Source organism: Oreochromis aureus, linkage group 3, assembly GCF_013358895.1.
Source record: "Oreochromis aureus strain Israel breed Guangdong linkage group 3, ZZ_aureus, whole genome shotgun sequence".
NCBI lineage: Eukaryota > Metazoa > Chordata > Actinopteri > Cichliformes > Cichlidae > Oreochromis > Oreochromis aureus.
In genome coordinates, this window is record NC_052944.1 from 81,274,697 (window position 1) to 81,287,721 (window position 13,025).

Sequence of the window (13,025 nt, forward strand, 5' to 3'; positions counted from 1 at the left end):
CTGTGAATTTTCCATTACGTCGTAGCGCACTCAGTGCTTGCTTGAAAGTTTAGGGGGTTTTTTCGCTGTAAAAAGAAGTTTTCTTCCCACGCACAACGGTGATGTTTTTGTCACTTTTTATGGAATCAAACTCAAAATAAGGTCAGTACTTCCACGCTTTAAACGCTGCACGCTCATACTCTCTCCCGCACTGGATATATTGTCCATTGTTGATCTGCACACAGCTGTTGTCAGGAACGTCGCACTCGCCTACGTCATTGTCATGAGACATTCTCGCAAAAAAATCACGGTTTTAGTAACGCAGTAACGCAGCGTTCCTACGGGAAAGTAACGGTAATCTAATTACCATTTTTGCAATAGTAATCCCGTACATTACTCGTTACTTGAAAAAAGTAATCAGATACAAGTAACGCGTTACTGCCCATCTCTGACAATGACTGAAACCAGCTCACTAAATGAACAATGGGCTGTGAGGTGAGTTTCTGATCATTAAAATGCAAATTGTTCCATTCACAGAGAGTTGTGGAATGGCTGCTATCAAAGCATTGTAAATTCAATCAATCAGTTTATTTATAAGCACAAATAAAAACAACACAGGTTGACCAAAGTGCTGTACAGAATAAGAAGTAAAACAAACACACAATGAGAACAAAACAAAACCTCAGTCACAATTAAAAGCTAGTCAGTAAAGATGTGTTTTCAGATGGGATTTAAAAATGTCTAGTGTTGGAGAGATCCTTATTTGAAGAGTCAGACTGCTCCAAAGTTTAGGTGCAGCAATCACAAAGGCCCGGTCTCTGTGTTGCTGTGAATGTATTATTGTGGGATCTACTGTACAATATAAATTCAATTCAATTCAATTAAATTTTATTTATATAGCGCCAAATCACAACAACAGTCGCCTCAAGGCGCTTTATATTGTACAGTAGATCGCACAATAATAAATACAGAGAAAAACCCAACAATCATATGACCCCCTATGAGCAAGCACTTTGGCAACAGTGGGAAGGACCAGGGTCAGGGAGGGGCGGCCATCTGCTGTGACCGGTTGGGGTGAGAGAAGGAAAACAGGATAAAGACATGCTGTGGAAGAGAGACAGAGATTAATAACAGATATGATTCAATGCAGAGAGGTCTATTAACACATAGTGAGTGAGAAAGGTGACTGGAAAGGAAAAATTCAATGCATCATGGGAATCCCCGGCAGCCTACGTCTATCACTAAGGGAGGATTCAGGGTCACCTGGTCCAGCCCTAACTATATGCTTTAGCAAAAAGAAAGTTTTAAGCCTAATCTTGAAAGTAGAGATAGTGTCTGTCTCCCGAATCCAAACTGGAAGCTGGTTCCACAGAAGAGGGGCCTGAAAACTGAAGGCTCTGCCTCCCATTCTACTTTTAAATAATCTAGGAACAACAAGTAGGCCTGCAGAGCGAGAGCGAAGTGCTCTAATAGGGTGATATGGTACTACAAGGTCATTAAGATAAGATGGGGCTGATTATTTAAGACCTTGTATGTGAGGAGCAGGATTTTGAATTCAGTTCTGGATTTAACAGGAAGCCAATGAAGGGAAGCCAAAACAGGAGAAATATGCTCTCTCTTTCTAGTCCCTGTCAGTACTCTTGCTGCAGCATTTTGGATTAGCCGAAGACTTTTCAGTGAGTTTTTAGGACATCCTGATAATAAAGAATTACAGTAGTCCAGCCTGGAAGTAATAAATGCATGAACTAGTTTTTCAGCGTCACTCTGAGACAGGATATTTCTAATTTTAGAGATGTTGCGCAAATGGAAGAAAGCAGTCTTACATATTTGTTTAATATGTGCGTTGAAGGACATGTCCTGGTCAAAAATTACTCCAAGTTTCCTCACAGCATTACTGGAGGCCAAGGTAATGCCATCCAGAGTAAGAATCTGCTTAGATACCATATTTCTAAGATTTTCAGGGCCGAGTACAATAACCTCAGTTTTATCTGAATTAAGAAGCAGAAAGTTAGCGGCCATCCAGGTCTTTATGTCTTTAAGACATTCCTGCAGTTTAACTAATTGGTGTGTGTTACCTGGCTTCATGGATAGATAGAGCTGCGTGTCATCTGCATAGCAGTGAAAATTTATGCTATGTCTTCTAATGATGCTGCCTAAGGGAAGCATGTATAATGTAAACAGAATTGGTCCTAGCACTGAACCCTGTGGAACACCATAACTGACCTTAGTGTGTGAGGAGGACTCTCCATTTACATGTACAAATTGGAGTCTATTAGATAGATATGATACAAACCACTGCAGCGCAGTACCTGTAATACCTACAGCATGTTCTAATCGCTCTAATAGGATATTATGGTCGACAGTATCGAACGCTGCACTGAGGTCTAGCAGGACAAGCACAGAGATGAGTCCACTGTCAGAGGCCATAAGAAGATCATTTGTAACCTTCACTAAAGCTGTTTCTGAGCTGTGATGAGCTCTGAAACCTGACTGAAACTCTTCAAATAAGCCATTCCTCTGCAGATGATCTGTTAGCTGTTTGACAACTACTCTTTCAAGGATTTTTGATATGAAAGGAAGGTTGGAGATTGGCCTATAATTAGCTAAGACAGCTGGGTCTAGAGATGGCTTTTTAAGTAAAGGTTTAACTACAGCCAGCTTGAAGGCCTGTGGTACATAGCCGATTATTAGAGATAGGTTGATCATGTTTAAGATTGAGATATAAAGCGCCTTGAGGCGACTGTTGTTGTGATTTGGCGCTATCAGAAGCATCTTATCAGCTGAGTTCTATTTTCTGTATTTTTAGTTAAAAGATCAGAGGGTTACGAGGCAGCTCATCCATTTAGAGCAGAAATGTCAAAGCCAAGGCCCGCGGGCCGGAAACACGGTTACTGAACATGCAGACCAGCTTTCCACCAATCTAAAAGAACAGCTTGTGGAAAAGGGAAAAGATTTCATGACATATTCTCTTGCTGTGGATGAGAGTACAGACACAACTGATATTGCCCAGCTGTCATTTTTCATTTTGTGGAGTGGAGTCCACCCTGAGCAAAACAGAAGAGTTTTTGGCGTTATATCCTATGCATGGCACAACTACAAGATAAGAGGCAGACAAGGGGCTGCCTTGGGATAAACTCGTGGTATAGACAACAAATGGAGCACCCGCGATGTGTGGACACAGGAGTGGATTGGTGGCAAGGATACGTGAGAGGATATCGGACGAAAATGTCACAGAGGAGCTGACAGCTTATCACAGCATAATACACCAGGAGTTGTTATGTGGCAAAGCCTTGAAAATGGAACATGTAATGACCATCATAACGCGTGCAGTTAACTTCATCAGCGCCAAAGGTTTAAATCACTGCCAGTTCAAGGCATTTCTGGGCGAGTTAGATACAGAGTATGGTGACTTGCCCTATCACACAGATGTGCAATGGCTAAGCCAGGGAAAGGTGCTGCAAAGATGTTTCCAGCTACGTGAGGAGATCTGTCTGTTCATGGAAAGCAAAGGGAAAGACACAACAGAGCTCCGAGATGAAACATTTATGTGTGAAATGGCGTTTCTGTGCGACATCACAAACCATCTGAATGTGATGAACCTACAACTGCAGGGACAGGGGCGTGTCATCTCTGATATGTACAGTACGGTGAAGGCGTTTAAAACCAAGCTGAGTCTGTGGGAGATGCAGATGCGGAAAGACAACATGAGCCATTTCCCCCAGCTGCCAGACCATGAAAAAGAAGCTCTCCACCGCTGTGTTCCAGAGTGCACAGTTTGCTGATAAACTCAACATACTTGCCACCGACCTCCGACGCTGATTTGCTGACTTTGAAGCTCAAAAAAGCAGGTTTGAACTGCTCGCCAATCCTTTTGGAGTTGACGTGGAAAGCGCACCACCAAACCTCTAAATGGAGTTGATTGAGCTCCAGTGCAATGACACACTGAGGGAAAAATATGAGAGACTGGGTGCTGCTGAATTTGCACGTTTCATCCCTGGCACGATGCCTCAGCTGCGCATCCAAGCTGCTCAGACGCTCTCGTTCATGAAGCTAAACAAAACATCACACCGGAGCCGTCTTACTGATAGACATCTTGACTCAATCCTGAGGATTTCCTCAGCTCAGAGCCTGACTCCGAACATTGATGAACTTGTACAAAAGATGGGACACCACCAAGGATCAGGCTCAGTCTCAGACAAATGAACATCGCAGAATATTAACGTATTTTTCTTTTTAATTCAGTTACAGTTTTACATTTGTTTCTAGAACATGGGATTTTTCTTTGAAGGAATTATTGTTTTGTCTATGTGCCATAGATTTTTGTATTTTGCCTTATTGTATTTTATTTATTTATATTTATTTTTTCAGTTAATGGACTCCGGGAAAATTGGAGATAAGAGGTCAAGCAGCTTTGAGCAGTACTTTTTTGCTGTTTGCCTGTTGAAAATGTTTTCCTTGAAATAACTGACATGTAGGAATACCACTGATGGAACATGAGCTTTGAATTACAAGCTGGAAACCTGACAAGTGACATGACTGTTTGAAGGCACTGGATATTTGCCATGCTGGGACCTAACCTACAAGAAAAGACTGAAAGATTAACAGAGAAGAAACAGAGAAGAAGAAACAGCTGAGTTGAGCCTGTGTTTCCTGGAGATTTGAAGGCCAAACAGGACACTGTGAGAAGAGGGACAGGGACCAGTGAGAGGTCAAGCCTGGACGAGTTTGAGTGCGAGAGTACAGGATATAATTGGATTGAAAATGGAAGCTAAATCATGGAGGTTTAGGATTGTCCACCAAAAAAAAAAAAAAGAAAGAAAAGAAAAGAGAAAGACCAAGAAAAATAAATACATGAACTAACAATTACATGAATGAATAGAAAACACACATACACAAATTGTTACATGTGAAATTATTTTTGGAAAGAATCAGAAGTGAAACAGTTTGAATCCACAGCTCAGTGAAAAGATGCATAAATTAAACCTGATTATAAAATAAAAATTGCAATGAAGACACAGCTTACACTCACTGAACATTAACATGAATACATAAAAAATGCAATGAAGACACGCTTACACTTGTATACATGACATAATTGGTATTTTTGACCGGAAAGAGAGAGAAACGGGTTGTTTAAGCACTGATGATAATAATGAAAATGTCTCAGTTTTGTTATCTGTAGGTGCAAGCAGACCTGGATCAATTTTCCACATGCAGCGGTCGGAAGAAAGTTATAGGTTAACATTACTAGAAACGTTCAGGCCAAGTTTTTGGTTGAAGTGTTTACAGCGCCATGTGTCCCTGAACCTCACAAGCAAGCTCTCACTCCTGGCTGAAGACAAGGAATGCAGTTCCAAAGAGCAATAACATGGACGAGAAAAAGAAATCTAAGCTCAAAAGGCTCTTTGCCCAAAACTCAAACTTGCAGCGTAACATCTCACAGTCCATGTCCACACTGGGGACGCTGCCCAAGAAGAATTCATCTCTGAGTGGCAGCCGCTCATCTGGTCTCAATGTCAACTCTCCTGATGTTAAGAAGAAATGCAAATTGGGACACCAACGAACCGGCAGCTCTGACAGCAAGGTGTCTTTGGGTCCTTTCTCCCTGGTGGGCCGCTCTAAGCAGAACAACAGGGACCTGAACAACCTGTGCCTTAACGGCAGCCAGGTGTACACAGAGGAGACCGAACCCAAGAGTGGATTCGGTCTCGGAAAGAGAACTGGTTGTTTTGGACTGTTGAAGTGAGAGAGGACAGCGGAGCAGGAGGTGAGGACAAGGAATGCTGTTATTTAACCCTTTAAAACCGGTCGGAGCGGGCACGCTCCGTTTTGCGCAACTACTTTTAAATCTCGGTAGCACTGCAACCACGTAAGCTAGCGCAATAATTTTTTTTGCATATGAAACCGGAGGAGTTGTACTTACATCTTATGCCATCAGCTTGTCCTAGGTCACAGTTTTCTTCCACATATAGCTTTGCAAAAACTGCATAAAAAGCGCTTGCAGCAACAAAAACATAATATTCCAGAAACACGCTTTGCCGATCCGATCAGCTGTTCATAACACTTCCTACTTGGAATAGAGATTGACAGACCACGTGACTTTCGCGCATTGCATGCCGGGAACTCGTGGCAAAACAATCCAAGTACCGCATCAAATGCAAGCATTTGCAGCACCGCAAAACGTTCATTCTCCGGTTCCAATACCTTCTTGGTTTTTCTTTGCCCCCCAAAAAAGGAATGTACAAAACGAAGGAGAATAATGCCGGACCGTACAAAGACAGACTCGACGAAAAGGCAAAGAAAAGATACGAGGAAAAAAATCAAAGGAGTGAAAGGTTCAGATCCTTACGAGCACACAGAGTGGACAAAAAATGTTAGCGTGCTGCCCAACTTTCACCACGCTCATATTTATAATTATACGGTTCTTGGAGTGAGTACATACACATACACAAGCCGAGGTACAGTTTACCGACGGATGGGTACAGGACCTTGAAATGCACCGTGTAGAACGAAAGACCATCGTACGAACAAAGGTAAGTTTACCAGTCTCACAAATCATCTTCATAAATACACATTTGTTAACCGTTTATTAATAGGACCTTTGAGCTCAATGGTAATTAATTAGTAGTGGAAATAATTTCTGGTACGCATTACAGAAATGTAGCAGTGACAATAATATTGTATGCTGTAATCGTACTGGGCAATTAGTGATACAAAACAACTGTTTTATCCTGTGAATAAAAGTATATGTTTTTGTCAATGTACCGTGGTAATAACAGAAGCGAAACACGATATTGTGTCAGGACAATTCACTATTAATGCACAATAAACAAAGGAGCATAGCGCGACAATTTCTGTTCAGCGCCAGACTTGCTTGTAACCGTTATGAAAAATGACGTATTAACTACTACAAAACACTGACCTTTGTGGGAATGCTTGGAGCAGACTAACATGTGAGCTGGAGTGCTCTGGGACGTTATATTTGGTCTTTGAATGGCTGCAATCCAGGCCATCCGTCGCCTGTTTGTTACTTCTGAAACATGGCTCGATCAATTTATCTTCAACGACGTAATCCGATAACAACCGATCTCTTTACCCGTTGGCTTCCCGTGGCTGTCATGCGATCGGCTATTGCAGTTAATAATACAACAACTTCTTGCCATTTTTTGTTTCTTTTTGTCGCTGTGTAACTGATTTCAATTGAAAGCCTGGGTGCGCTAGTACCTCTTGCCTCGGGTTCCCAGAATCCTTTGCGGTTTTACCCCTGAATGACGTCACATCTCTATAGACGTCAGCGCGAACTATTGCATGTCCGCCATGACCTGCCCGAAACCGGAAGTGACGTCATTTTGCGGAAATGTAGTTTCTTTTTACGACCAGGGCCTCATGAGCCTATACTGGTGATTTTAAAAATTATGTTTGACTTTATGACTTTCTGTGTTGTTTCTGGGATGCGTAGAACTCAAATTGCATTTGAGTTCGAACTCAAATAAACTATTTATTTATTTATTTCCACTGCTGGAAATAGTTTATTTTGATGCATATGCTGCTTTTTTGCAAATTTGCACTATAATATTTATTTTCGTTTTTCCTGCAGTATATAAAAATTGGTGTATTTCAAAAATAAAACTATGAAGACACTCAAAATAAATTTCCTGTGGTTGGAAACTATTTTGTGCAACTTTTTTATATTTACAGTTTTGAGGGATAAGCCTCTTAAATTTCTCTAACTAGAAATATATGTTAAAAAAACAAAAACTATTTTCAATTTTTTTGTAGTTTATTGCACTTTTTTGCAATTTATGTAATTACTCTGCACTTAATGCATACATATTATATAAATTTAGGCTGTAGTGGTTGTATTGATGTATAGCAACTTGAAATGCTCCCAAAAATGGCACTACAGCATGTAAGAATATAATATAAGCTCTGGTGGACTTGGTTCTCTGGTCGGTCTTAAAGGGTTAATGTGGGAAATCAAAATTTGGGTTAGCAAACCTGGGGAAAGAGAAAACTGACTGTTTAAGTGGAAAATTGTGAAGGGGTCTGAAACACTGCCAAAAGAAACATACAAACTCACACACACAAACAGAAAATGCATTAACCTTAGAATTACAAGAGAGCTCATGAATATTAGATAGCATGTTGAGCGTGTGAGTCTGTTTATCATCTTGTCCAAATCGCTTAGTGTGTAGTAGATTTTAGAAAAGAAATTTAGAATTTAGTGATGATGGTGTGCAAATTGTGTGGCTTTTAACAAGATTTTCTGTGTATTGAGCAGGTGAAATTATGTCAGTTGACCTCAGAGTCTTAGGATGCTGAAGAACCTGAGGCAACTGAAATATGATGTGGGGAAAATGAACAGAGGGAGTGATTTAAGTCTGATTTCAGACTATGTAAGTATTAGTCAAGTAGGGCAAAACTTTTGTGACCCTGAAGTTCTAATCCCAACAGCATATGGATAGATTAATAAGCAAAATTTTCTGTGTTTAAGATTTTTGAGGTTGTTGTTGTAGTGATGGGTTGATTCGGTCAGTTTGCTTTGGGTGTTCTTCTTATTTTAATAGAGGGAGTTTTATTAAACATGGACATGTCTAAGGGGGCCCATTATTTTTGTAACAGTGCACTTAGAGAAAACCAGGCAGGTGATTTTCTTTTGTGCTTTGATGAGGAAATAATCAGCTCTCTTTTTTCTCATTTTTGTTCTAAGCAGGCCTGCAAGAGGGAATAACAGCGCTGTAAAAATTTCTGGGAGAACAAACATAAGGTGACCTTTTCCAGATTATAACTGGCTGAGGAGAAGGCTACCTGTGGGGACCTGATCAGATTGAAAGTCCCTGTTTAAAAGGATTGCCGCGAGCTAATCCAGTCCAAAAGCATAAAGAACTATTTTCCTAGAAAACAAAATAAAACAAATGAATGAGCTCATGTTGCTGAGGGTGGAGAATCTGATTATTTGCGCGGGAGTCTCCACTATCAGCAATACCTGGTGTGAATGTGTGTGAGTGAATGTGTGTAAATGGACGTGACTGGACGGACGAGGTGGACTAAAGGTTGGAGCGACTGGACACTTAGATAAAGACTGGACTAAGGTTAAACACATGACTGATAACTGTTCTGTTTTAAGTTTTCTTTTTATAACACAGATTGGATCATAAGTGAGGAAAACTGAGTATGAAATGTGAAGTTCGGGTTAACACACAGGTTTTGTTTCTAGGAAGTTCCAAGGATGCAGGCTCTGGATGGAGCCAGGAGTTCGAAAAGATTTGACATGATGATTAAATTGATTTCATTCCTTAAACACAGGTTTGCAGATATACCTGAGAGGAGGATGGCTGAGGTGTTTTGAGAAATGATATGACTAACCTTTTTCTTTAATTTCCTAAGCTCGAGTGAAGGATTTTGAGTTTGTGACACATAAGATGTGTCAAAAGGGGGGATTTAAGGTTTAATTTGAAATGGGTTTTAGGATCATTTTATGACTTTTGGGGTGTTTGATAATTTAGATATGGTAAAACTGAGGCAGAAATTGTTATTTTCATGTTTAAGTTAAAGGATTAAAATGAACTGAATCCTGTGTAGAAGATAAAATGCCGGTGTTCATAAGAAGCTGTATACCAAACTTAAAGGGAAACTGCGGGACACTTTGAATAAAAGATATGCTTTGGGGAAAACTAGTGAAGATTTTAGGAGTAGAAAATGTTTTATTTCGTTTTGATTTCTAGAATAAGTGGTTATAATGCAGGCTTACACATACAGATATTACTTAGATTTATTTCTAGGGTAGAGGTGAAACACAGTTTGTTTTGTCTTTGTGTAGGAACTGGTGACGCAGAAGCTGTAAAGATAGACATGCCATGAATAAGTTGATAGGAAACATGTTGAGACAGCCATTTCACCTACTGGCGATGGCCAGAGGGGCCGATGGCGTGGTATGACAGCCTCGCTTCTGTCAGTCTGCCCCAGGGCAGCTGTGGCTACAACTGTAGCTTGCCTCCACCAGTGTGTGAATGAATAGTGGAATTGAAAAGCACTATATAAATGCAATCCATTATTATTATTCTTATTTCAACAGTTCAATGTGCAAGTAGTCAGTTGTGTTCTCCTCCCCGTACTCAAACAATGCGTGGAAGTGTGTGTCTGTTCCTTCTCCAGGTACTCTCCTGTGGTCATGATGCTCCTCCATCCCCATTCCTAGTCTCACACAGAACAACAAACTGTTAATCACTTATCAGGCAGGCAATAATTTTCCACACGGATTTGCGGCATAATTTGAATAGCACAGTTTTCCGGTCCGTGTCAGACTTCATAACCAAACCATTTTCATGCTACACAGATAGCCCCTCGTTTAGCAATAAGGTCCTCGACGTGTTTTTACTGGTCCTTATGTTTGTAGCTACCTGGTTCTGGCTCATCTTCACTGGCTATGCTGGTATGTTTTAAACCATAAACCATCTTTTTTTCAGAGTATTTCCAGAGTGATTTCTGATGACATCATACTATTTGTGTGTCTGCTGTCACAGCAGTAGCAGCCATCAGTGACACCAGCACACAAAAGCAACACAACAGCAGGTTAAAATACTCAGAGGAACAATTCATTTCTAATGTCTGACCAGTTTGTAGTTTATGTGTTGTTTCAAACAAACAACATATAAGAACATAAGATGGAAACAAACACACAGAGGTGTGAAACAGTGTTTGTTTCCTTCCTGGTTTCCTGGTTTTTGTATTTTTGTCACACTTAAATGTTTCAGATCAAACACATTAAAATATTAAACAAAGAAAACACAAAATTAAGTTTGTAAATGGAGGTGTTTGTTATTAAGGGAACAAATTCAAACCTACATGTTCCTGATCTGAAACATTTAAGTATGACAAACATACAAAGAACAGGAAATCAGTTTGGGACAGATTTGAACAACCATAATCAAACTGCCAACCTTCACACTTTTTACTAAACATTATGAAAATTCTCCACTAACATCACTTTGTATCCACTGTTACTCTAATGGATCCTAGAAAATGAAAAAAAAAAACATTCAAAGACTATTTTCTGTTAAGAAGAAGTTTCTGGCTGTTATTCTGTTTTTTTAAAGCGGAGATTGTCACGGGAAAAACACCAAACACGACTCTCCAGCTGCCCCGGAGCAGACTGTAATCATTGCACTAGACGTGCTTCAGCATGTTTCAAACACACCTTCATGCTCAGTGCAGCCATTACCTATGTGCTCTAAAGGTCTCTCCTGTCTCCTTTCGTAACCTCATTTCTCTGACCTAGGTGAAAACACCACTGAGGTGAAGGAAAGGTCGGTAGAAGAACCGATAAGGAGTTAGGAAATAACCGAGCTGTGTGCTGAGAACGACACTTGTCTCTTTAACAAAATGATGCTGGATGTCCACAGGGTAAAAACTACAATGACCAGAAGATGGACTACAAAACGTGCATCTTACTTTTCCACAGTGTTCTGACTCTGGTGTTTGAAAAACATGTGTTCACTACAAAGGCTGAAATTATAAAGAAGATTTAGATTTAGGGTCAGATTTACTAACATGTGCGGCAGCATCACATCTGTATCTGTGAGAGTTTCACTGTCAGGACAAGAAAACTTAAATGAGTCACACAGATTTGAATTGCAAAGACTGTTTCACTGTAAGTGCAGGAAGTCTAACAGTGAAACTATCCTGCCTCATGCCCATTTGCCTGTGGCAGTTGCTGCTGGGAGCGGTTATTACTGAGAGGGAGATGTTATCAGAGTTATCAGAGCTGTCATCGGCTCAGAGTCGTTATCACAGTGACAAAACTTTGTCTCTGTCAGTGAACTGGGATGAGCTTCTTCTTCTCTGCTGGATCTGAAACAAAGGCAGCTGTTACTGTGTTAGATTCATGTCTGAATGTCGAAACATCTTATTAAAAGTAAAGATGTGCACATACAGGCACGTGTCACAGTGACGGCTGAGGATCCTCAGAGTCCTCTGCACAGTGCTCAGGGATTTCCTCATCTTTCATGTTGTCTGCCTGTTTGAATTCAAGCATCATCATCAAAAACTGAGTGTCTGACAGCCTCAAACAACCAGCTCCTGAAAATAAAAAGCCTTTTTAGTGGAATTATGCTCACATTTAAAATCAGTATCATTTGATTCATTTTCAGAGTTTTATTCTTTTGTCTTTTCTTAAATTAGTTTCCAAACCTGTAAACGGCAGCAAAGAGTCCAAATTGGCCTAATGGAAGTTTTTGGAGAATGTGAAGGAGGAACTATTCTGCCATGACCACTCGTACTAAACTAAATGAATGAAGTAACAGAGAAACAATTAAATGACAGAAAGTTCCTGTTTTTCACTGTTTATAGAAATAAAAAAAATAAATGTTTTGTTCATTAACAAAAACTTTTGTACAGATTTTTATGATGAGCTACATTCCTCTGAACCTTCGGTTTGGTTATTTATTTATTTCCATCCTTGTTCTTAATGCTTTGAACATCAAAGCACTATGAACTGTGGGTAATCCCTCAGGTCCACAGAGATGAGGACTTATAGAAAATGTGAATAAGGACTCAAAGTGTGTGCAGAGAGCCGTCATGCACTTGATAACATGACAACAGGACGGCCCTGAGCCCTCAGAGGCCGACACAAAGCTGTGACTGTTTTTCTGCACGTCTCAAACACTCCTCCATTCTGACTGAGCTCAGCCTCCATTTTCTACAGGGAGCCGCTCAGAGAGGCTTTCACTTTCATTTCACAGGAACAGCTTTGCTTCTGTTTTACATGCAGGTGCTGAACAGAACACACCCTGTTCAATCTGTTTGTGTAACTGACTCCAGCTCAGCCTAAAGCAGGGGTAGGCAACCTTTCTGATGACGAGTGCCATCTAAAATTTCCTCAGAAGCCAGTGTGGCATATGATTGCATTACCAATAAATTTAATAACGCTCTATATTAACAGTTACACACTATATAGAACCACTTTATAGAATTATATTTGTTTGCAGATGTTGGCAGCTATCAGCGAATAGTTATCAGCTATTTTGAAACAAAAAAAAACAAACACT

General features: G+C 40.3%; 1 pseudogene; it reads left to right on the forward strand.

Annotated features, from left to right (window-relative positions):
• Positions 1–462: 462 nt before the first annotated feature.
• LOC120434412 lies at positions 463–4,182 on the forward strand (annotated as a pseudogene).
• The last annotated feature ends 8,843 nt before the right edge of the window (positions 4,183–13,025 follow it).